Here is a 23,532-nt window from a genome sequence, read left to right as displayed (position 1 = left end):
TGTTTTTCTTTCCTTCTTTTTTTTTTTTTTTTTGGTTTTTCGAGACAGGGTTTCTCTGTGTAGTCCTGGCTGTCCTGGAACTCGGTAGACCAGGCTGGCCTTGAACTCAGAAATCCGCCTGCCTCTGCCTCCCGAGTGCTGGGATTAAAGGCGTGCGCCACCACCGTCTTTCCTTCTTTATGTAAGTTAAACAAACACTAGGTTTCATAGATGTTTGTGAATCAAGGTGGAAGTCTCCTACTGAAAATAACCTCTTCCATGCTCTCTTGGTAATAACTGGGGGATTCCTGGAGTGCGGGTAGGTGGAGGGAGTTGGTAACCTTTTCTTTTCTTACACAATATTCCCACTGAAAGATAATATTCTATTTTATTAAGATTGCTCATAGCCAAAGTGAACTGGGGAGAGAGCAAAAATTGAAACACTTCTCATTTTTACAAGCTACAAGTAGAGGTTTTCATCTGGGCTCAGTAGAACCTCCCTGGGTCCCAGAGGGGAGTCTAAGCAGAACCAGACCCCCTAGCTCCTCCCCTCAACCAAGACTGCTTCATACCCACCTCATTTGAGATACAATTTCATTAAAGATTTCTCTATAAAAGTTTGAGAGTCATGGGTATTTTTATCCATTTTCAGATATTTATGTTGAGTATTGCCTATGTAGCAGACTGTATTCCAGGTACTGGAGCTTTTGTTAAGCAACCCTTATCTCTCATGTGTTTTCTTTTTGGATAGCAGTACATCTTGTATCCTATGCCTGTGTATTGACTGAGTAAACTAGAAGCCCATAAAGAAAAAAAAAAAAAAAAACAACAATCCTCCTCAGAATATATTACTTGAACAGGTTTTATTACACATAATAATAAAAATCCTAGTACAGACTGGAAACATTCAGAGGGGCAAGCAGAAATCCAGCTGCAATGTACCTCTGCCCTGGTTTGTTCATAAAAAGAAGAGAGCAGGTATGTAGATAGTGAATATTTGACATTCCTGGGATGGAAGAGTTCAAAGTCAAGGATGTGGGTAAGAAGTAAGCAACGTTCTCCTCCACACACACACAATGCAGAGAAGCTTGGCCAACTCACATAACTTTAGCCAAGTTTTGTATTTCCGAACCCAGGGTCGATTTAAACTCTTTAAAGACCTTCACACCTTGACTTGAGTAAAAGACTGTCCATTCCTACACAGAATAGCCCAAGTCTAGCACTAACATGAAGCTTAGTTAGCAGCCGTTGTTTTACAGATGTGGAAAGTGTGTGCCAGAGAACACTGGTGACTTACTACAGGTCACAACGGGAATTCAGGACACAGCTAGGATCGGAAGCCAAGGCTTCTTTCTCTATGTGAGTTTTCCCATGTGATCATGTTGCTTCCAAAGGACAAAAAGCATCTGTCCAAATAAGAAATTATGTCAGCTTTCCCATCTACAAGACTTGAGTTCAATTAATGTGCACCGAATATGTGCTGTGTGCTAATGGAGTTGGCATTTTTTTTGAGCAATAATCTAAGGATGTGATGGACACACTCCCTACTCTCCAGTAGCTCCCTGAAGAAATGAGAAGCAAAGTTCTGAAGCAGTTAGGTGAAGACAACAGGCAGTATCTAGTAAGTGTCAAGATTAGGCGATCAGTGTGTTCATGGGAGAGCTCAAAAACAACAGAAGGCAGCACTTCCCTTCCCGTCTCATAAAGAAGGTGCCTGTGGACTAGGTGGCAGAAGATATGAAAGGCTGCCTCTCAACTCAAAGGGGGACATTGGTGCTGGGTTCCCTGAGAAAGGGGTAACATTCAAAGTTGAGCTGCTCAAGCCCCAGGATATCTTTTTGTGGTGCTGAGGATTGAACCCAGGGCCTCACACAGGCTCAGCAGGTACTCTGCCATTGCATCACACTCTTAGCCCAAACATTTGTAGTTCTAAAACTCCGCAGGCAAATGTGATGCTCAGTGTGGTCTAGTGTGCACCTGTGGAAAGGATGGGGCGGATCTTACTTTCCCCACTTCATACTTGGAATCCCCAAAGGACCCCAGGTATATAAAGAGTACTTTGCTACATTTGAGTGGAGGGCAAACTGAAGGACTAGAGACTTTCAATGGTGAGGTATCCTGCCAAGCAGGAAACAAAGCAAGATCATAAAATACTAAATTGAGGAAGGTTTTCTTTATTTATCACCAAGACAGTTCAGACCTGCTTCCACAGCCAGTGAATCTATTGTCCCAAGTACAAAAACGGAGCAAGGTTGTGGAGCTCACAGCCATGTAGGGAAAGCCATAGCAAGGGTTGTTGCTGGGAGCATGCTGCTTTTGAGTTCACTGCATGACTTGTCCCAAACCACTTTCCCCTTCTCTTTATGTTCTTCACCTATTAATAATAATGTTCAATGTCACTATCACGATTAGCCCTCAGTGATGGAAAAGGCACAGTCCTGACATCATTTCTGGGAACAGAAGGAATCCATAGCCATCTGCCAATGGTTATGAGGAAAATGTGTGTGGGCCATCTTCAGAATAAGCACCTTCTCTCCAGGAGAAAACTCAACTAGACTGGATCCTGACTTGGGACACACTGGAACAGCAGACAGTGTGGAAGCTCTAGAGGCTCTGGCAGGGAGTATTGTGGCCTTAGGAGAGAAGAAATAAAAGACACATTAAAAGATTGCTCCTGAAACAGGCACATATGTAACAGAGGACAGCCTTATCTGGCCTCCGCAGGAGAGGATGCACCTAATCCTGTGGAGACTTGATGCCCTAGGGAAGGGGGATGCTGGGAGGTGGAATGGGGTGTGTGGGTGAGGGAGTTGCAGGGGGAGCACCTTCTCAGGGGCAAAGAGGAGAGGAGATGGGTTGAAGAACTCTGGGAGGGATGACTGGGAAGGAGAGGCAACATTTGGAATATAAATAAATGAATTGGTTTAATAAAAGTAACATAATCAGATATTCGGGGAAACAGGAGAAAAGTCCTGAGGGCCAGCAGAATGAATGGAAATATGCAACCTCAGGGGTGGGTGGGAGATGGAGAACCTCTAGAATGTACCAGAGATCTGGGAGGTGAGAGACCTTAGATGAAATGCCTTACAGCAGGGAGAGGGAACATGCAGTGCCTACCTCCAGCAAAAAGACAAGGCATCAAGTGGAGGGATGGGGTTGCCATCCCACAGTCAAAAACACTGACCCAGAATTGTTCCTGTCTAAAAAAAAAACTGCAGGGACAAAAATGGAGAAGAGACTGAAGACAGGAGTCTATCATAGCTATCCTCTGAGAGGTTCTACCAGCGACTGAATCATATATACCCAGACACTTGCATAAAACCATTGGACTGAAGTCAGGGACCTCTATGGTTTGAATTAGGTGAAGGATTAAAGAAGCTGAGGAGGAGGGCAACTCCATAGGAAGACCAGCAGTCTTAACTAAGCCAGACCCCTGAGATCTCTCAAACACTGAGCCATCAACCAGGCAGCATACAGGAGCTGATCTGAGGCCCCCTGCACATATATAGCAGAGGAGTGCTTGGTCTAGTCTCAGTGGGAGATGTGCCTAATTTGAGGCCCCAGGAAAGGGGGAGGCCTGTTGGGGACAGCACCTTCTCAGAGGCAAGGGGGAGGAGGAATGGGATGAGGAACTGTGGAAAGGGGGACTGGGAGGTGGGGCAATGGCTAGAATGTAAATAAATACAATTTAAAAAATTAAAAATAATTATACATTAAACTTATTTCATCATGTTTAAAAAATAAAATAACAAACAAACAAACAAACAAAAGATTGATCAGGAGTGAATTTCCTGACATTGGCAAGACTAGAAAATGGTTAGAATTAGTGGTAAGCTTTTCCAATTGTACTCAACATTAAAAGGATGAATGATATTGATAGTCTACACATCAATTCCTCTATTAATGGACACTTAGACTGCATCACCTTTAAGCTATTGTATATAGTACACCTTTAAACTGAGGTAAACAAATATCCCTTTGAGACCCTGTGATTAACACTGTAAAGTATATACCTAGAAGTGGAATTGCTAAATCGTGTGGTACATACCTTTTTTTTTTTTTTTTTTTTTTTTTTTTAGGGAAACTCCATAGCATATTCCACAACAACTGGACCGTTTTATATCCCCAGTAGCAATGCACAAGGGTTCTAACTTCTCCACTTCCTTGTCAACACATTTTAAAAATAGAAGCCGCCCTAGTGCATATGAAGTGTTATCTCATTGAAGTTTAAATTAGCATTTTTGATGATCAATGACTTCATGGACTTTTTGGAGATTTGTATATCTTTTTTACAGAAAAATATATTTGGGTTTCTGTATTGATTTTTAATATCATGTTGAAATTGTTTCAAATTATTGAATTCCAGAAGTTCTGCAGCCCATCAATATCTCAGCAAATTCACAATTGACGCATATTTTTCTGATCCTGTGAATTATTATTTTCTTTTGTTGATAATTTCCTTATTTGATAGTTTGGCAGGGCTAGGATTTTGAATAATCCAGATTTTGAATAATCCAGGCATGGTGGAATGTGCCTGTAAACAGAATCTGGGAGATTGGGCACAAGGATCACTGCCAATTCAAAACCAGCCTGGGCTTCACAGGAAGTTCCAGGATAACCTAACCTGCAGGGTTAGGCCTTGGTTCAAAAGCAACAACAAATCTAGCTAGACACTAGGTACAATTCTCAATGATGTTGAACCTGCATTTGTGAGCTTAGTTTTTTTTCCATCTGAAAAATTGGGATGCTTATAGGAGAACCTAGTTTATAAATGACATCATCATATCAAATTATACCTCAGTTTAGTCCACTATAAATGTTCAATAACTTGAAGACCTTATTTAGTATCAGCTTTAAGAAAGGAGCAGAATGAGTATAACTGTGATAATAGTTCATATCAAAAATATTAAATAACCAAGTTGAACACGATAACATTATGCAATATTTAATACTAGTATAGCAGGTTGTACTTTTAAAAACACTTAAACATGCATCATTCATTCAACAGACTCTTCTGAGAACATACTCATAAAACACAGTTCTGCAGAACTGAGTGGGAGAAAGAAACCAGGAAAAGGGCAGTTTCAATCAGGTTGATGAATGCTAAGAAGACAGAAGCACGAAGCACGAAGGGAAGGAAACACAGAGGAAAATCAGTTCAGATTGGGGGAGGACCTCCTGGGAAGATAATAAGGGCACAGAATTCTGCACAATTCAATAGCTAAAGGAAAGAAAGGGCAACTTGGAAGGACTGAGTGTTCTAGGTACAGCAAGAAACTAGCACAAAGGCTAGAGGTGAAAGAAGCTGCCTTGGGAAAGAACTATTAGTTTGCTATGACTGCAGTCTAAAAATTAAGCAGAGTGGTGTGGGAGAACCTAAGAAGTGAAGCACTTGTCAGTCATGAAAAGTTATTTTAGATCAGAGTAAGGGGTTGCAAAATTTTCTTTTACTTTAAAACATGATTGTCTCACTATGTAGCTCAGGCTGGCCCTCCAACTTATGGTTATCCTCTAAGAGCATGCAGCTTTGGGAGTTGGGAGTCTTTATCTCGGAGATAACAGAGAGTCAGCCAGGGACTAGAGAAATGGAATGATATGCTCTTTTTTCTTTTAAAAAGATCACATTGATCACAGTAGAGAGACTAGAATATAGCTGAGAAAAGAAAGAAGCACAGTATCTGAGAGACATTTCAAATAAAAAGGAGCAGAGTTGGGGACTGAGTAGATGGCCTCAGTTGACACTTTGGGAGTTAGATACTTCTCACAGTTTCATTCAAGCTGAGCAGTTGGGTTTGAAGAAGGCTAAGTAGCTTGTAGAATATCCATTCTGTCAGATAGCATTTGGGCATCTCATGCTGACACCTCTCACTTTATGAGATGATGCTGGTACACAAGTTCCTAGATCTGCTTGTGAAAATTCCCTTTAAGGCCCCTAATCCCTGTTTCCCCAGTGGCTCCTGTGCAACAGTGTCATTTCAGAAGGGATTTATCAGAGGTTTTGATGGTCCATCAACACACTGTGGCTTTGAATCCTTAACCTTCAGAACATTCTTTTACCTTCCATCCAACTGAGTGTTAAGTGAGTAAGAAACCTACAATGTGAACATTTCCAATCCAGGAAGGCTCAGATAAACAGGCTGGAAAAAGCCAGAAAGAATGAAATAATGTCATCTGCAGGAAGACAGATACAACTAGAAATAATTATATTAAGTAAAATCAGACATAGATAAACATCGATGTTGTCACCAATTTGTATATTCTGAATTTTAGATAGATACATACTATCACACATGTATATAGAACCCTGGAATAGAAATGAGATTGCCTAAAGGAAATGAATAAGAATAATAAGGAGAGGGGAAAGGAAAGGGGGAGAAGAGAATATAGTCAAAGTATGAAAAAATCTTTATGAAATTCATCACTATGTACAATAAATAGCCGCCAACACAAAAGATCACTTGATTGTAGCCAAAAGGCCAAGAAGTGATAATGAAAAATTTATATTAAAAAAGTCAGCATCAGCCACAAATAGCTGTGAGATAGCTAGTCATATTTGTCTCATAAATTCATATCTGGAAACCAAGGGAGAATAGACAAAAAAAATACACTCAAATTCAATAAGTTTATGAATGCTTCTTAAAAATAAATGTGCTTTCAAACTGAGTAAACACTTGCCTATCAGTCTGCTCAGCAAATAGGTTTCTTGATCTAATGCCCTTGGAGTTGATAGGGATTTTCTCCGAAACTCTACTGTTTGCTCACTTGGGAATATGTCCCCGTCCTGGAATTGCTGAGCATAGTGTTATCAAACCCAAACTGTCAACCAAGATACATAGGTATGTTTCTATCTAGGACACTTGTATTAAGAAGATTTTTATTTTGTCAAGGATGGAAAACTCACCGAGAGAAGAAAAATGAACAAGGAGGCAAAAGTTCCAGCTTACAGAACAGCCACCTAATGTACCTACCCTGAGGCATCAAGATGATGGAATGTTGTCTGAGTGAATGGCAAGGCACAGCCTATGCAGAGGGCGATGATGGCGGCATTATTCTTTCATAGCTAGGAAAGTCTGTAATCAAGAAGATTTTGGTGATACAAACCATACAGGGCTACAAACTGCTGGGGTAGCAATTCCTACTCAATAGGAAGGATGGAACAGTCTGATGCAACTACATTCCCAGCAGTTGATATGTATAGGTCACAGAGCCTTTGAAGGCGATGTCCTTGGAATATGAGAGTCAAAGTTGAGTCTTGCAAGAGGCCACTGTTTCTTATGATCTACTGCCTTTTCACAACTTGCATGAGCAGCAGGAGAGTCTATGTTTGAGAACCCTGGGCTCTTTTACTCTCCTTTTATGGAGGAGGCATCCCTCTACAGGTGTTTCTGTTTGAAGAGCACCTACAACAGTCTTTCACTGCAGCGTGGTAACTAGGAAGTCAGGAAAGGCCAAGTGACATGCTGCCATGTGTGTGGAGTGGAAGCAGGATCACATAACAATCATGATATCCTGTCATTGTCTCAGCATCCCAGGGCAATCATCCCTATCCATGAGGGCAAGGGCAGTTATCTCATTTGACACCCCACAAGGCATCTAAAGAAATAAATGGCATAGGAAGGCCTGTGTGCACAGTTAGGCACTGTGCAGATGGAAGAGAAAGTGCAGTAAGATTGATAGATTTATTCACAGGACATTTTTCAAATACTCATCCTGTGCAAGTACCATGGCAGGTGTCACAGGTGATAACAAAGCCTTGACAAAGTCTTGGACATGATTATTCAAAGGGCTGTGCCTTCCCTGAGAAGCTAAACATTGATTTAAGCACATCTTTCTTAATTCAACAAGACATGGAGGAGTGAGCATGCACAGAAAAGGGAGTCTGCTAGACACGGCCAGTTTTCAGGCAGGCTATAAAGGAGGGGCTTGAAATGGTCTTCCAGGGGTCTCCCTGTCTGTCTGACACTATATCAAAAGTTCTCTAGGGTGTATGCTCTGGGGTCCCTCCCCTGCTTCACCCTGGCTTGAAGGTAGGTCTACATCTGGCCACTTCTGTGAGTGGCTAAGGGAGCGGAATGGGAACAAAGATCCTTCTTTAAGGAACTGTGTTTGTCTTACCCTGTCTATTGAGACTGTAAACTAAAGCAAGATGTAAGTCTTCAGCACCAGTGACTCAGCCCACAGCAAAACTCCAGGAGTACAGTAAGTACTCAATGAATATTCACCACATGATTGAATTGCTAGTGTCTGAAACACCTGCCCCACTGCTTTAAGTGAACAATCAAGCTATCTCTGACCTGCAAACAATCTTGCTTTTCATATATAATGAAAGTCATATCCCCAGGAGGAGTCAATTGTGTGGTAGGTTTAGAGGGTTCCCTATTCTTCACTCTTTTCATCATCACAGAACTCCCATCAAATACTCTGTTTGCCTTTTATCCAGGAAACCATGTCCATCCCTCCCCTACAACCAAGGACCCTGGGAGGATCTGCATGTGCCTTACCATGGGCCTGAAGAGATGGTGTCCTGCCTTACTGCCCTCTCAAGGAACACTGCTTTTCTTTCAAAGCCTCAGTGACTTCCTGCTCTGAGAAGCCATTCCTGAGAAAAGCCTACAGGCAGTAACCCCTTCTGGCTCCCTCGGCTGCACAGCTGAGTGACTCATGATTATACAGCCATATATGCTCCAGTCATTTGAGTCACAGATACGGTTTCACACATAGTTTCCTCCTAAATAGACTCGAAGGTCCTGGCTGCCATGGATGGTGCCATCTACTCAGGAACGAGGCACTGCTACATAGGTGAGAAGACTGAGATTCTAGGAGAACTGATCAGTAACTCTCAAGCCAAAGGCGTTTACTTAGTGTAATCCTGATTGGCTTACCTTTCTGCAACCAATTTGCCCCAGAAGACGCTATACAGATAAGTAACTTGTGAGCCAGTGAGGTGGCTCAGCTAGTAAAGATACTTGCCACCAATCCTGATGGCCTAAGCTTCAATCCCTAAAACCCCACACAATGAGAGGGAAGAACCTCCTCCTTTAAGTTGTCATCTGACTTCCACATGTGTGCAGTGGCATGTGAGTAAACCCTCTCCCCCACAATACGTATATGCATGCACAAGCACACATGAAAACAAATGTAATAAATTAGTGTCCTTTAAAAAAAAGAAAGACTCTTGTTTCAATTTCACACTAGAAATGAGCAATTCTAGCTACTTTCCTGAGTTTGCCAACAACTTGTGTGTCTTTTTTTTTTTTTTTTAAGTTAACTGCCTTTGGTCTCAATTTCTTCAATTTTAAAAATCAGGGAAACCTCTACTTCTGGCTAAGAGGTAGTAACATGGTATGTGTCCACCTTCTTTTATGAAAATAAACAAACAAAATAAAGAAAAATGATACAAATAAAGAATTCTCAAGATACCATTGAAGCAGGAGGGTCGTGACTCTTAGTCTAGCCTGAGCTATATAGTGACATTTTTGTCTCAAAATAAGTAAGTACTAAATAAACAGATAAAGATAATGAACTGTTTTCAACTATAGCCACCAAATGTGATGTGGAGTCAAGTAAGCTGTACCCTCTCCTCACTCTCTTCCATTTGCCCAAGTACTTTGGGTGCTTGCCAGGGATAGCCCCCTCCTCTCTGCCTATCTCTCTTTCTTTGGGACTCATTTGATTCCAACACACTTGCTATGGCGGGGGGGTCAGGGGGGACGGGGGGTCTTGTAGCCACCACTCATAAGGAGGACCCAAGTATGCTATCTATGCTTTGCCTCTTGGTCTACCATCATTTGTGTCACTCAAATCCCTTGGCTTATTGACAGAGACAGCCAGCTTCCTCTTCTCAGCCTGTATCCCTTCCTCTAGGACTTACCAGATTCCACCTCTGATGCCCAAGGACCTTTCAGCCATCACATGTTACCTAGACTCCCAGAACCATGCCACATCCTGACTGAGACACACTAGTTGCCCCATGGGGACTTGAGTCAGTGCTGCCATGGGAAACTGGCTCTAGGATCTTTAATCAAACTGTTGAAGACATCCAATTGTAGCAGAGAAACAGAAGCCCTGAACAAAGGCGATATCCCCAAATACTAGGAAAAAAAAAGAAAATTGATATCCCAACCCTACTATGAATTTATGAATTAGCTTCACCCTGAACACTGTAAACACCTCTGCTGAAGGGTAAAAAATTCAAGCAAGAAAAAGCAAAAACTGCAAATCTAATAGTAATGTCCCCAAAGGAAAATGATCTGGAGGAACTTACAAAGAATTCGAAAGAATGATTATAATTGTGGTCACACAAATCAAAGAATAAATTCTCCACAATGTGTCATAGTTAAAACATTAAAAATACAGAATAAAGAAAAGGTATTGAAAGCCGCATGGCAGAAAGGTCAAGTCACTTATAAAGGGGGGCCTAATAGAATAATATCTGAATATTCAACAGAAATCTTTAAAGTCAGAAGGGCCTGGAAAGATACACTCCAAGACTCTAGAGAGCACAACTATCAAACCAGGATATTAACCACAGATAAACTACCTATTAAAATTGAAGGAGAAATAAAAACTTTCCATGATAAAAACAGATTAAAGAAATTTATTACTAAAGGCTAGCTCTCTTAAACAGAAATGGAACAATGAAGACACCAACAAACATGTTATTGTGGAAAGGGAAACTCTCACAGGACTTCACTCCTAAACAAAAAACTACAGATAACTAAGAAATGCTGAGAGCAAGAGAAATAGTCTTCTCCAGGGGAAAAAAAAAAATCACACCAGTTGGCTGCCCAATACCAAGGGGGCAGACCTGAACTTATATACATATAATCAACATAAAATGGATTCATCAGGTTGTATTTTTATATTTATACATATATGTGACAATGAAAATTAAAGAAAAAGAGGCCATGAATTTGAGAGAGGGTGGAAGAGTACATGGAAAGAGCTGGAGAAAGAAAATAGAAGAGGGAAAATGGTACAATTAAAGTCTAATTAAAAAATAGTGTCCACTATGATCAAAGGTTCATCCCAGAGATGCAGGGATGGGTTAACATATGTAAGTCAATGAATGTAATTCACCACATAAAAAAGACTTAAGGAAAGGAACCATCATTAGATGCAGGAACAACCTTTATCCCTTCATGATAAAAGTCTTGGGGAGAGTAGGGATACAAGTGACATACCTCAACATAATAAAGGTGGTTTACTGCAAACCCACAGCCAACATCTACCTAAATGGAAAGATACTAAAAGCATTTCCATTCTAATCAGGAACAACACAAGGATATCCACTCTCTCTAAACATAGTTAAAGTAGTAACTGAAATCTTAGCTAGAGTAGTAAGACATCTGAAGGTGATCAAAAAGATACAAACAAGAAAGGAAGAAGTCAAAAAATCTTTATTTGCAGATGATATAATTGTAGATAAAAGATAAAAGATCCTAAAGATCCCATCAGAAAACTCCCACAGCTGATGAATACTTTCAGCAACATAGCAGGATACAAAATTAATACACAAAAAATCAGTGGCCTTCCTATATACAAACGGCAAATGGACCAAGAAAGAAATCAGGGGAATAATTCCATTCACAATAGCTTCAAAAATATCTTGAAATAAATCTAACCAAGTAATTGAAAGAGTTGTGTTATGAAAACTTTAAGGCATCAAAAAAGGAAATTGAAGAATATGGAAATACATACCACATTCATGGATTGGCAGGATAAATATTGTGAAAATGGCCACCCTACCAAAAGCAATTTACATATTCAGCTCCATCAAAGTTACAACACAAATTTTCACAGGAGTTGGAAACCAATTTTAAATTTCATGTGGAAACACTGAAGATTTGGGATATCCAAAATAATCCTAAAAAATAAAAAAGCAGCTGACACTATTCTAATTTCAAGTTATATTAGAGAATTACAGTAATAAAACAGCATGTTAAGTGACATAAAAACAGACTCATAGATCAATGGAATAGAAAGGAAATATGTTTAAACTCATTGGCATAGAAAAGAACAGGACTTTTTTTTAATACTTTAAATAATTTTCACAGTCCAGTCGCTATCCCCTTCCCATTCACCCTCCAACAGTTCCCTGTTCCATTCCTCCTCCCAAACACCATCTTCAGGAGGAAGCTCTCAAACCCCCATGACCTCCCTACATACTCTGCCAGGCCTCCCCACTCCCTGGGGCCCCAAGTCTCTTAAGGGCTAGGTGTGTCTTCTTTCTCTGAGGCCAGATCAGGCAGTCCTCTGCTGTGTATGTGTCAGGGGCCTCAGACTAGCCAGTGTATGCTGCCTGGTTGGTGGTCCAGTGTTTGACAGATCTCATGGGTCCAGGTTAATTGAGACTGGTAGTTCTCCTATAGGGTCACCCTCCTCCTCAGCTTCTTTCAGCTTTCCCCTAATTCAACCACAGAGGTCAGCAGTTTCTGTCCATTGACTGGGTGAAAATATCTGCATCTGACTCTTTCAGCTGCTTGTTGAGCCTCTCAAAGGGCAGCCATGCTAGGCTCCTGTCTGTAAGTACACCACAGCATCAGTAATAATGTCTGGCCTTGGAGCCTCTCCTTGAGATGGGTCCCAATTTGGGCCTGTCACTGGACCTCCTTTCCTTCACTCTAGAAAAGGACTTTCTGAACAGGTCACAATAGTGTGGTCACTAAGATCAACAATAAATACTTAAGATCTCATGAAACCAAAAGTTTCTGTACAGCAAATGATACCATAATTTGAGCGAGGAGACAGCCTACAGAATAGGAAAAAATCTCTACAGGACAGAGGGTTACTTAGACTATACAAAGAACTAAAATAAAGCAAAAACAAAAACCAAAAAGAAACAAAAAACCCTAAATATCAAGAAAACAAAACCCAATTAAAAAAATTGGAATCAAATGAGTTTTTAAGAGACAAAATGCAAATGGCTAAGAAATGGTTGCTGTCTTTTTAAAAATGCTCAAGGTCTCTAGCAATCAGGGAAATGCAAATGAAAACTACTGTGAGATTTCATCTTACCCCAGCCAAAATGGCTGAGATCCAAAAAAACAAATGACGACAAATGCTGGCATGGATGTGGGGAAAGAGGAACACTTACTCACTGCTGGTGGGAGTGCAAACGGGTGCAGCCACTATGGAAATCAGTGTGGAGGTTCCTCTACAAAACTAGAAATAGATTGACCACATGATCCAGCTCCATCACTCTCAGGCACATACGCAAAGGACTCTGTATCCTACTATAGAGATGCTTACACCCCCAATCTACTGCTCATCTTCTCTGTCTGTATAGTTTCTCTACCCGTGGACATTGCAAATTAATAGAATAATATAACATGGTCTTCATATTCAATATAATACTTTCAAGGTTGATCCATGTTGTGGCTTGTATTTAATTTATTTCTTTTGGTTAAATAATATTCCATTTTAAGAGTAAAGCACAATTTGTTTACACATTCATCTGCTGATGGGTATTTGGGCTGTCTCTACTTTGTGGTTATTGTTATTGGCCATGGGTTTTGAACCTAAGGCCTTGTGCATGCTAAGCAAGTAGACTACCTCTTAGTTATAGCTCTACACATACCCCTGCTTTTTAAAATTTGTGACAAAACCAGCCTAAGTGACCCAGCCTGGCTTTAAAATCACTCTGTATCCCAGGATGACTGTGAACTTGAATCTTCCTGCCTCGGCCTCTGGAGTAGCTACAAGCACGAGCCTGAGCTCCCCAGGCTATATTGAGTCTTTTCACACGTTCACTGTCTATTTGTATAACTATCTTTCCCTAGGGAATGTCTATTCAGATATGTGGGAAATATTACATGCTTATTAATTTTGAATCCTTAGTGACCTTTATGTAGCTAGCACTCCTTCACATTAATGATAAGTTGACATTTTTCTCCCATTGTATGAGTTGTAATTCCATTTTCATCATGGTGTTCTTTCAAGCAGGAGCTCAAGGCAGGAATCTTGAGGCAGGAACTGAAACAGAAGAACATGGAAGGAATGTTGCTTAGTTGGGCTGCTCACCATGGATTGCTCAGCCTACTTTCTTATGCCATTCAGGATCACTTCTTCCTAGTGGTGGCACCACCCACAGCAGCCTGTGCTCTCCTGCTCCCACATCAATCACTAATAAGATAATGTTCCACAGTTTACTTACAGGCCGGTCTTATGGGGGTGGTTCTTCAGTTATAGCTCCCCCTTCACAGATAACTCTAGCTTGTGTCTAGTGGGTAGCCAGCACATTTTTATATGTGGTATGAGACATAGTCCAAATTTCTCCTTTTAACGTGTGGCTATCCCACTTTTCCGGGTTTATTTGTTCTTTCCTCAGTGAATGGTCTTGATACCCTTTTCAACAATTATTCATACATATGTGGATTCTTAATTCTATTGTGTTGAGTTGTATAGCTACCCTTATGCGCGCCCTTATCGCACTAGTTTGATTATTAAAGCTTTGTAGTAAAACATGAAACCAAGAAGTGATATTTTTCTTTTCTTTTTTCCCCTAAAATACAGTTGGGTTTCATTACATGTTTGTGCTTTGGTAAAGAATAAAGCACTCCCAAGAGTGTGAGTATGGGTTCCCCAAAGAAGAACCATTTGTCCTTCAAGTGTGCTAGTAGTGACTAGATAAAGGATTCTGGAAAATCTTTCAAATTTCATTGCTCAAGTGATTTTCAAACTCAGTCTAAATTCTTACTATCATGTTAATTATGCATAAATATGGATTTCATTGGTATTGTCACAAATGGATATAGTATATTTGATTACATTGACTATTACCTTCTTTTGTTCCCTTCTAGACCCCACTGAAGCCCTTCCTCTCTACAACTATTCTTCCTTTTCATTTTCATATGTTTTTACTTATTTCTTTACTTTGGCGACACAATGAGTTTAATTAGAGTTGCTTCCATGAGTGAGGCAATTTATCAGTGGCAGTACTGAAGAAAATCCCTCTTTTACTTCCAGGGGCCATTTAATGGCCAACACCTCCTTAGGGTGAGGCGGGATGAGGCAGGGCCTTATGAGCCCCTCCCTCCACCATGATGAAACTTTGAGAGTCCCCATCTTGTGCAGGTCCTTTGCATGTAATCACAGCTGCTGTAAATAACAGGTGGACCTAATGGCTATGTCACGGCTTCCACAACACTTCTTACCTTGCTTTCTTGCTTACAGTCTTTCTGTCCCCTCATCTGCAATGTTCCTTAAGCCTTATAGTGGTGATATACTCCTGCTTAGGGTTGCGCATTCACTAGTTACTTATTCCCGTCACTCTGATCACTTATGAATCACTGCAGTAACTGACACCCTGGAGTGACAGTGGCAGCATTCTGTGCACATAAAAGTATTTAGAAAGCAGTTTGACAAGCCCAATACAATTAGTGAAACAACAGTAGCCACTTCCCCATTAGGACACATGACCTCTCCAGCCACAGGCTTTCTTTGGCCAGCTTCACAGTATTAATCATGAATTCCCTCCATAGGCACATCTTGCCTGGCAGTTCAGTGTTATAGCACAGGATCCACAGGTGGTTGAGACTGGTGTTGTCTTTTCTCCCCTAGCAGCTATGCAACCAAAGTGTGGTGTGTGGTGTCTTTAGTCTTACCACCAAGTTCTTCTGGGCAACCAATAGCAATGTCGATAGCTATAGATATTGATGTGGGGGCCCTATGAGTTTCCTTGACCAGCAACTCACAGCCAGCCAGCCAGCCAGCCAGTCCTACCACTGGGATTTTCATTTACTAACCTATTACTTTAAGGTGCAGTTTTTCCCCCCAGGCAAAGCACATCTGTTTAAGCTCTTCCTTGATTTATTTTGTAACTGGCTTGCTTGCTCTCCACCACTTTCCTCCCCTCCCATAGCCACTTAAACCTTTCCATCCTTAGTATGCCCCCTACCACTTTAATTCACTTGTGTTCTATTGTACTTTCTAGCCTGTCTCTTTCTCCAACTCTCATGGCTCCTTTCCAACTTCCTGGTCTCTATATACACTCATAGCTAGAATCCATACAAGAGGGTACATGTGGTATTTGTCTAAGCCTGAGTTACCAACACCATATATTTTCCAGTTCCATGCATTTTCCTGCCAATTTCTTAATTTCTGTTTTTTTTTACAGCTGAATAAAATTCTATTGTATATATTTATCACATTTTCATTTTCCATTTGTGGGTTGATTGACAACTAGGCTGATATAATTTCTTAACTATAGTGAATAGAGCAGTGAGAAACATGAATATACAAGTATCTCAATGGTGGGATACAGAATCTTTCAGCTATATGCCTGAAACTGGTATATCTGGGTCATACTATAGTTTCATTAATAGAATTTTTAAAAAACATACATACTTATTTCCATAGTGGCCAAATTTTGTGACCTACCATGTGGGTATTGGGAATTGAACATGGGTTCCCTGCAAGAACCACAAGTGCTCTAAACAACTGAGCTGTTTTGCCATCCCTTGGGTTTAATTTGTGTACAGAGCAAGTGATAAGATCCAGATTCTTGTAAGTGTAGACAGCTATGTTTCTTAGCATCATTTATTAAATGAGTATTTTTTGCTATCTTTGTGAAAAATCAGGCAGCTGGAGCTTTATGAATATTATAGTCTGTTCCTATGATCTGTACATCTGCTTTTATGCTTTGTCATTTTTGTTGCTATATCACTGTCATATAACTTGAAGTGAGGTATTATACTGACTCTAGTCTTTCTTCCCTTAGGACTGCTTTGTATATTGGAGATATTTTGTTCTTCCATTGGGATTTATGATTTTTAAGTTCCCCTTTTCAGTCCCCAGATTCCCCGGGACCATGCAAATTTGCATAAAACAGAACTTGTATGAGGCCAGACACACATGACCCCAGGTTCCCTCAGTTCCCAGTTACACTTGAGACCTATGAAAACTCAAATCAGCCATGGAACCTGTCACACACACTCACACACACACACACTACCATCACCACCACCCCCCACCAACAACAAAAAAAACCAAAACATGTGACCCTAGATACTTACCCATTCCCATCTTTCTGTGTAAACTCAGACTGACCCTGACAATTGTAATGTGGTCATAGAGGAGTTATCCCAGGATCCTTCCTGTCCTTGGTTTCCACTGTGACCCACATGAATTATCATTAGCCCTTGGTATTAGTTGATGTTACAGATACATTACCCCAGAGGTCTTCCCTTCCCTAGGCTCCTGTTGAGGTCCTCCAGGTTCCTGTATGTGGTCACATATTCAAACCCAAAAACTCCACTACTCTCCAGGCTTCTGTCCTAACAGTAAGAAACATAGATAGCCAAGGCATCTGTCCCCAATCAAAGACCAGTGAACTCAGACTTCTTCCTTTCTCCAGGTTCCAACCATAATCTATGTACCTTCTGTATGCATGTCACCTAAGCAAATGAGAATTACCTCCACTTTCACACCCACAATCAGCACTAACCTTCCTCACAATTGAATTTCAAGCATCATCAACAGATCCCAAACTAGATGAGCTTTATTAACACTAAGCAGAAATCCAAACATCCACTTAATATAGCTGGCTAAAAACTTGCATCCAAACAAACAGCAACAAAAATCAATCCTAGATGTGTTATATCCCTATGCAAAATAAACAACAAAGAAACATGTCTCCATACAAAATTGCCCATGCTTTAGTACTGGTCTCTAATGAAAGCTATTTAAAAGTAATTGCAGACAAAGAATTCAAAAGAACACTTATAAATATGTTCAAGGAATTAAAAGAGGACTTGAACAAACTGAACTGCTGAGTACATTTAAATAGGATAGAAATAAACTATTGAATGAATTTGAAGGAATATAAACAAACAGATGAATGAAATGAGGAAATTAATTTAGAAGACAAAAATACAATCCACAAAGAGATAGAAATACTGAAGAACAAAACAAACTGAAATGAAACTAGAAAGGAAATACTTGAATACATGGTGGAAAGCCTCACCAACAGAATGTATCATGTAGAGGTCAGGATATCTGGTCTTGTAGAAAGAGGGAGAAGTTGGATTATCCAGACAAGAAAAATTATCACTTTAAAAAATGCATGAACAGAACACGAGAGATTTTGGAACACTATGAAAAGTAAAAAAACCATCTGGACATCTGGATTACGCTTCTAGAATAAAGATAAGAACTCCATGCCAAAAGGCATAGAATATTTTTAATAAAACCATTGGAGAAATTTCTCCAAATCTAGAGGAAAAGATTCCTATCCAAGTATATGGGGCATACAGAACACCAAAAAGATAGGATTAGAAAGGAAATGCCTAATGTCATTTCATACCCCAAACACTAAGTACATAGAACAACAAAAACATCTTGAAGGCAAAAAGAGAGAAGGGTTAATCATACACAAAGTGCTTACCTGAATAACAGCTAAGGTTTCAGTGGAAACTCTAAATCTAGAAGAGCTTGGAAAAATGTTATCTTAAGTTCTGAAAAGCCACAGCTACCAACCCAGACTATTATTTACAGAAAACCATCTCTTATACTAGAAAGAGAAATAATACCTACATATGATAAAATAAACTAAAGGATTATTTTTAACTAATTTTTGAGAATTTCATATGAACTATTTTCATCATATTTACGTCTTCTCCCATAACTCCTCCCAGACTGGGTCTCCCTTCCCTATCAATCCAACGTTGTGTAATCATTTTATAACCATTAGGTCAGCTCTACAAAAGACGCTGCAGCCTGAAAAGCAGAACAAACACATCCAAGAAGCTACAGGGGGAAAAATGACTCTATGACAGTTGTTACACAAATGAGGACTAAGAAAACACCACAACAAATCAATAAAATGACAGGATCAAAATATACATTTCAATAGACTCTGAATACAATATTCTCAGTAACTTAATCAAAAGACACAAACTAGCAGATTGTTTCAGAAAACAGACTGTTTCTTTTTGCTGTCTTCAACCACCATAGTTCACCATTAAAGACAGTACCTCAGGGTGAAAGGATGATAAAGGTATTACAAGCCAAATGGAAACAGAAAATAAGGAGTCAGTATTCAAATATATGCTAAAAATAGACTTTAAAACTAGTCAGAAGGAACAAGGTCATTTCATGCTGACTAAGGGAGTGAACTAACATAGAGGAAATTATAATTCTAGACATATATGTACCAACCCTAGTTATGTTAGCCAGTTGTATATCTCTGTATTACTCATGCCAACAGAGTAGAAAAGTAATAATTATACCAAGATTTCTGAAAACTACAATAATGATTGGTCTGGCAAGACGTATCCATTAGTACAATAGTGCAGTGAATGTCACAAAAATAACCAAACACTTTCTGATTGGATTTATCCCATTTCATCAGATGAAATCTATACTTGGTACCATTATTTGGCCAAAAACATATAGCTAGACAGGTTATAGGCTCCAGGGGGAATCTTTTATTATTCTGGTAAAAACAGGGATGGCATTAAACCAACTCCCAATGACAGTGTTATAACCAGTCATCAATGCATCTCTCATCTGAGAAGCTTTTATTTAAAAGAGATACCAATTCACTGTTGGGTTGTAATGTGCGTGGAACCTGTTGTTGGGTTGATGTGTGGGTCTCATGTTTGTCTCGCTGTGGGCCTAGGGCCTCTTGTGGGGACAGAGGCATGGGAAGTTGGACTGTGGCCATGGGCCTAGGGCCTCTTGTGGGGACAGAGGCACAGGAAGTTTGACTGTGTTCTCCCCATGGTATGAGAAGCCATGAGACCCACTCAGGGGTTGGGAGCCAGAGCTCTTGGCTTGGGGGTCCCGGGGCCAAAAGGTGGCCAGGAACAGCTGGGCCACTGAAGGGCCTAGAACAAAATGGGGGCATATGGGCTGGATTGGCCCACAGCCAAAGGAGAGAGGGGGAGAAGCTCTGGCTGTGTCCCTGGGGATGAGAGTTCTTGGTCGCTGCAATTTGCTTGGCTTGCTTGTCTCTGTGGCTGACACCACAGAGAGTTCTTCTGCAGGAGATTAGGCAGTGGCTCTGTGGTTAAGGCCTGCTTCACTGTTACCCAGAAGAGAAACAGTCCATGGTCTTAAGATGTTTATTGTCATGGCAGAAAGGAAAGTAGATGAAAACTATACCCCAGCTTCCTCACGGCTGGCCTGAGGTTAAATACCTTTTGCAAGGAGAAGGGTCTGGGAAGGAATGTTTAATTGGTTATGCCTTCTGGCCTTTAGGTATTGCATTAATATGGAGATCTGTCTTGAGGCTCTGTGGCCTGTAGTCATGCCCACTACCTGTGGAGGGGCTAGGGGGCATTGCCCTACGTGACTGAAAGACCTAAATCTATGGATGTCTGCAGGATCGTGTCAGGAGCCTAGAGTCTGGGAGTGTGGTGAAATGCATGCAGTCCCTAAGGGTCACCTGTGTCCCACCTGGGGCCTCTCAGGATCACCTGGGACAGTTTCCAGCCTGTGCTCAACCAGAAATTGGGCTGCCTTTCACATACTTGAATTCACATACTTAAAAAAATGTAGTAAAATACTTGCAATCTGAATTCAAGGACACATAAGTGGTACTGTTAGGAGGTGTGGCTTTGTTGTAGGGCTGGGCTTTGAAGCTCTGCCTACTGCAGAAGACTCAGTCTTCTCTTGGCTTCCTGGATGAATATGTAGAACTCAAAGCTCCTCCAATGTCATGTTGCCTGGACACTGCCATGCTTTCAGCTTTGATGATAAGGGACTGAACCTCTGAACCTGTAAGCTAGCCCCAATTAAATGTTGTCCTTTATAAGTTGCCTTGGTCATGGTATCTCTTCATTGCAATGGAAACCCTAAATAGGACAGAAGTTGATACCAGGGACTAGGCTATTGCTGTGATAGGCCTGACCATGCTTTTGTTTGAAAGAATGTGGATATTTAGACTTTGAATTTAGAAAGCAGTAGAATGCTTTAAGTGGGGCTTAATAGTCCATCCTAGTAGGAATATGGAAGGACTGTTGCTGAGAGTGATTTGAACTGTGGAAGCTTGGCTCTAGAGGTTTCAGAAAAGAATGTTAATATGTGGCCGAGAGACTGTTCTTGTGATAGTTTGGTGAAGAATGTGGCTGCTTTTTGCCATTGTCCAAAGAGTCTGCCTGAGGCTAAAGTGAAGAGATTTAGATTAATTGCCTTGCAAAGGAAGTCTCACAACAGCCTGGAATAAATTCTGTTGTGTAGCTATAAAGTTCTCTCTTATAAAGTGCCTTTTGATGAAAAGGAGCACACTTTGGAAGCAAAAGTACAAAATGTATGGGTCAAAGAATAAAGGGGCATCAAGAAGTAGAACAGAGCTGAACCCTATGTTCAAGGAGATAAACAGCTTAAGAGGGTGCTGACATTGGGGCAAGATCCCACCCAGTTAAGTTTATTTTTAAGCATTTGCCATTGACAAAGGAATAGTTATATCTAGGCATCATTATTATCATCTGGTTATGGCTTTCATTTGGACTTTTAATCTGGAATGAACTATAATCTAGAAATGGAGGACACAGGCATTTGATCTGGATCTTGAGGAATAGTGGCCACAAAAGCTTAGATCTAAGCATGGTAGTACATGTCTTTAATCCCAGCATTCAGGAGACAGAGCCATGCAGATCTCTGAGTTCAATGTCAGTCTACAGAGCAAGTTAAAGGACAGACAAGCTTAGGCAGCAAAAAAGTTGGAAAACAGAAAGCTGGCAATAATGTAATAGAACAAGGGGGCAGGTGATGTGCTTATAAAAAGATAAAAGAGATATGGGATATGTTTTCAGCACCAATGATGTGTTTATAAAAAGATAAAGAGAATGTTTTGTGGAGGTGTGTGGTGAGTATGGGGTGTATGGGGGAAGGGGATGTCTTAGTGGGCCCATGCAGAGTCATCCCTTCCCGGAGGGACCAGCCACATGATGGTATAGTATAGAATAGAGTTTATTCAGGGCATGGAGAGGGGAGTTAAGAGGGTAGTAGAGACAGAGAGAGGCAGAGAGAAGAGAGAGTAGAGAAGTAGAGGCTGGCTATGAGCACGTGGGGGGGTGGGTGGGAAGGGAATGGGAAGCAAGAGGCAAGAAAGTAAGAGAGTAAGAGAGCAAGAGGGTAAGAGAGAGAGGAGGGGGCAAGCAGCCCCTTTTATAGTGGGCCTGGCCTACCTGGCTGTTGCCAGGTAACTGTGAGGGTGGAGTTTAGACAGAATGCTAACAGCAGGAGTTTGCTCCAGCCTCAACAAGCAGCAGAACTCAGCAGCTTTGGCACATGGCTCTGGCTTTAGAGTCCAGAATAGAAGGGACTACTGGGAGAATTGATGCTGGTTATCTGGAGCTAAGAAATTTGAAGTGATTAAGAGACCAGCAACACTGAGGTGAAATCTGGGAAGTGTTTTCTAAGAGCACAAAAAAGCCATGTTCCAAAGATAGCCAAGATTGTACCTTGTGCTGCATCTGGACTTGGTAATGAGTAAGAATCACCAGGTAGTACTGGTCTTGAAGGCATGAAGGAGTGAGTCATAGAGGGCAGCTGAGGCTTGGCACTGTGAGAGGCCAGGAAAGGTCATTGGTGAAGGTTGTAGTTAATGGCCCAGGATGGAAGGGGTCATGCAAAGAAGTTGAGGTGTGGCTATTGGTGAAGCCTAGTTGCAACTGACAACTTCAGCATACTGGAGATGCCAAAACCATGGGATGATCACCAAGCACAGCAGCAGGAGTTGAGTGGAGTCACCCAGATCCTGGAGTGCTACAGAGGGCAGAGATGGATGTGACCCAAGCCCCTTGGAGGAGCCCAAAGATCATGTGTGTACTCCAGATATTGGAATAAGAAGTTGTAATGTTGAAGTTGCCAAGGAGACCTCAAGATGTTTGAGATGCCAGAGCCATGGGATACCTTCTGAGGAAAGCTGCTATCAAGGAGTAGAACCACCCAAAAAGAAGAATTGTGCTTGCAGTCAACAAAGATGAAAGGAGTTGGAGATATGGAGAGTGCTTTTTATAGCAGACATTCAGATGGAGATTTTGGAGTTTGCACAGCTGGTTTTCTGCCTTGCTTTGGTCCAGCATTTCTTCACCATGATATGTTTGGAATGGTAATGTATATCCTGTGATGGTTTTGGTATGTCATTTGCCTTTCCATTTTGATTTTAAAAGGGATTACAAATTAAGTGATTGCATGAATCTCAGAAGAGAACTTTGGACTTTTAACATTTGTGGAGACTGCTATAGACTATGGAAACTTTTGGAATTGGACTAAATTTATTTTGCATTATACTATGTTTAGGTATGGCCACCCATAACCTCATATGTTTAAACAAACCGAAGGAATGGAAATTGTGGTTTACTATGCTTGGAGTAGTACTGGTAGGAGGTATGGCCTTGTTGGAGGAAGTGTGTCACTATGGGGCTGGGCTTTGAAGCTCTGCCCAGTGAAGAAGAGTGAGTCCTCTCCTGGCTTCCTTTGGATGAAGATGTACAACTTTTAGCTCTTCCAGTGCCATGCCTGCCTGTATGATGCCATGCTTCCCACCTTGATGATAGTGGACTGAACCTCTGAACCTGCAACTTAGCCCCCAATTAAATGTTG

The 23,532-nt window shown here is 40.9% G+C and overlaps 1 long non-coding RNA gene across 3 annotated transcripts in view; it reads right to left on the bottom strand.

Annotated features, from left to right (window-relative positions):
* Positions 1–11,389: 11,389 nt before the first annotated feature.
* Positions 11,390–23,532, bottom strand: part of LOC143435502 (uncharacterized) — a 102,915-nt gene continuing 90,772 nt past the window's right edge. For all 3 annotated transcript variants that reach the window (XR_013105865.1, XR_013105867.1, XR_013105866.1), the window contains one exon: positions 11,390–13,953. This is a non-coding gene — a long non-coding RNA (uncharacterized LOC143435502). The remainder of the gene's footprint in view (positions 13,954–23,532) is intronic.

This window comes from Arvicanthis niloticus, chromosome X (genome assembly GCF_011762505.2).
Source record: "Arvicanthis niloticus isolate mArvNil1 chromosome X, mArvNil1.pat.X, whole genome shotgun sequence".
NCBI lineage: Eukaryota > Metazoa > Chordata > Mammalia > Rodentia > Muridae > Arvicanthis > Arvicanthis niloticus.
The sequence above is the reverse complement of the archived record's forward strand: the minus strand, read 5'-3'. Positions and strand labels throughout refer to the sequence as shown.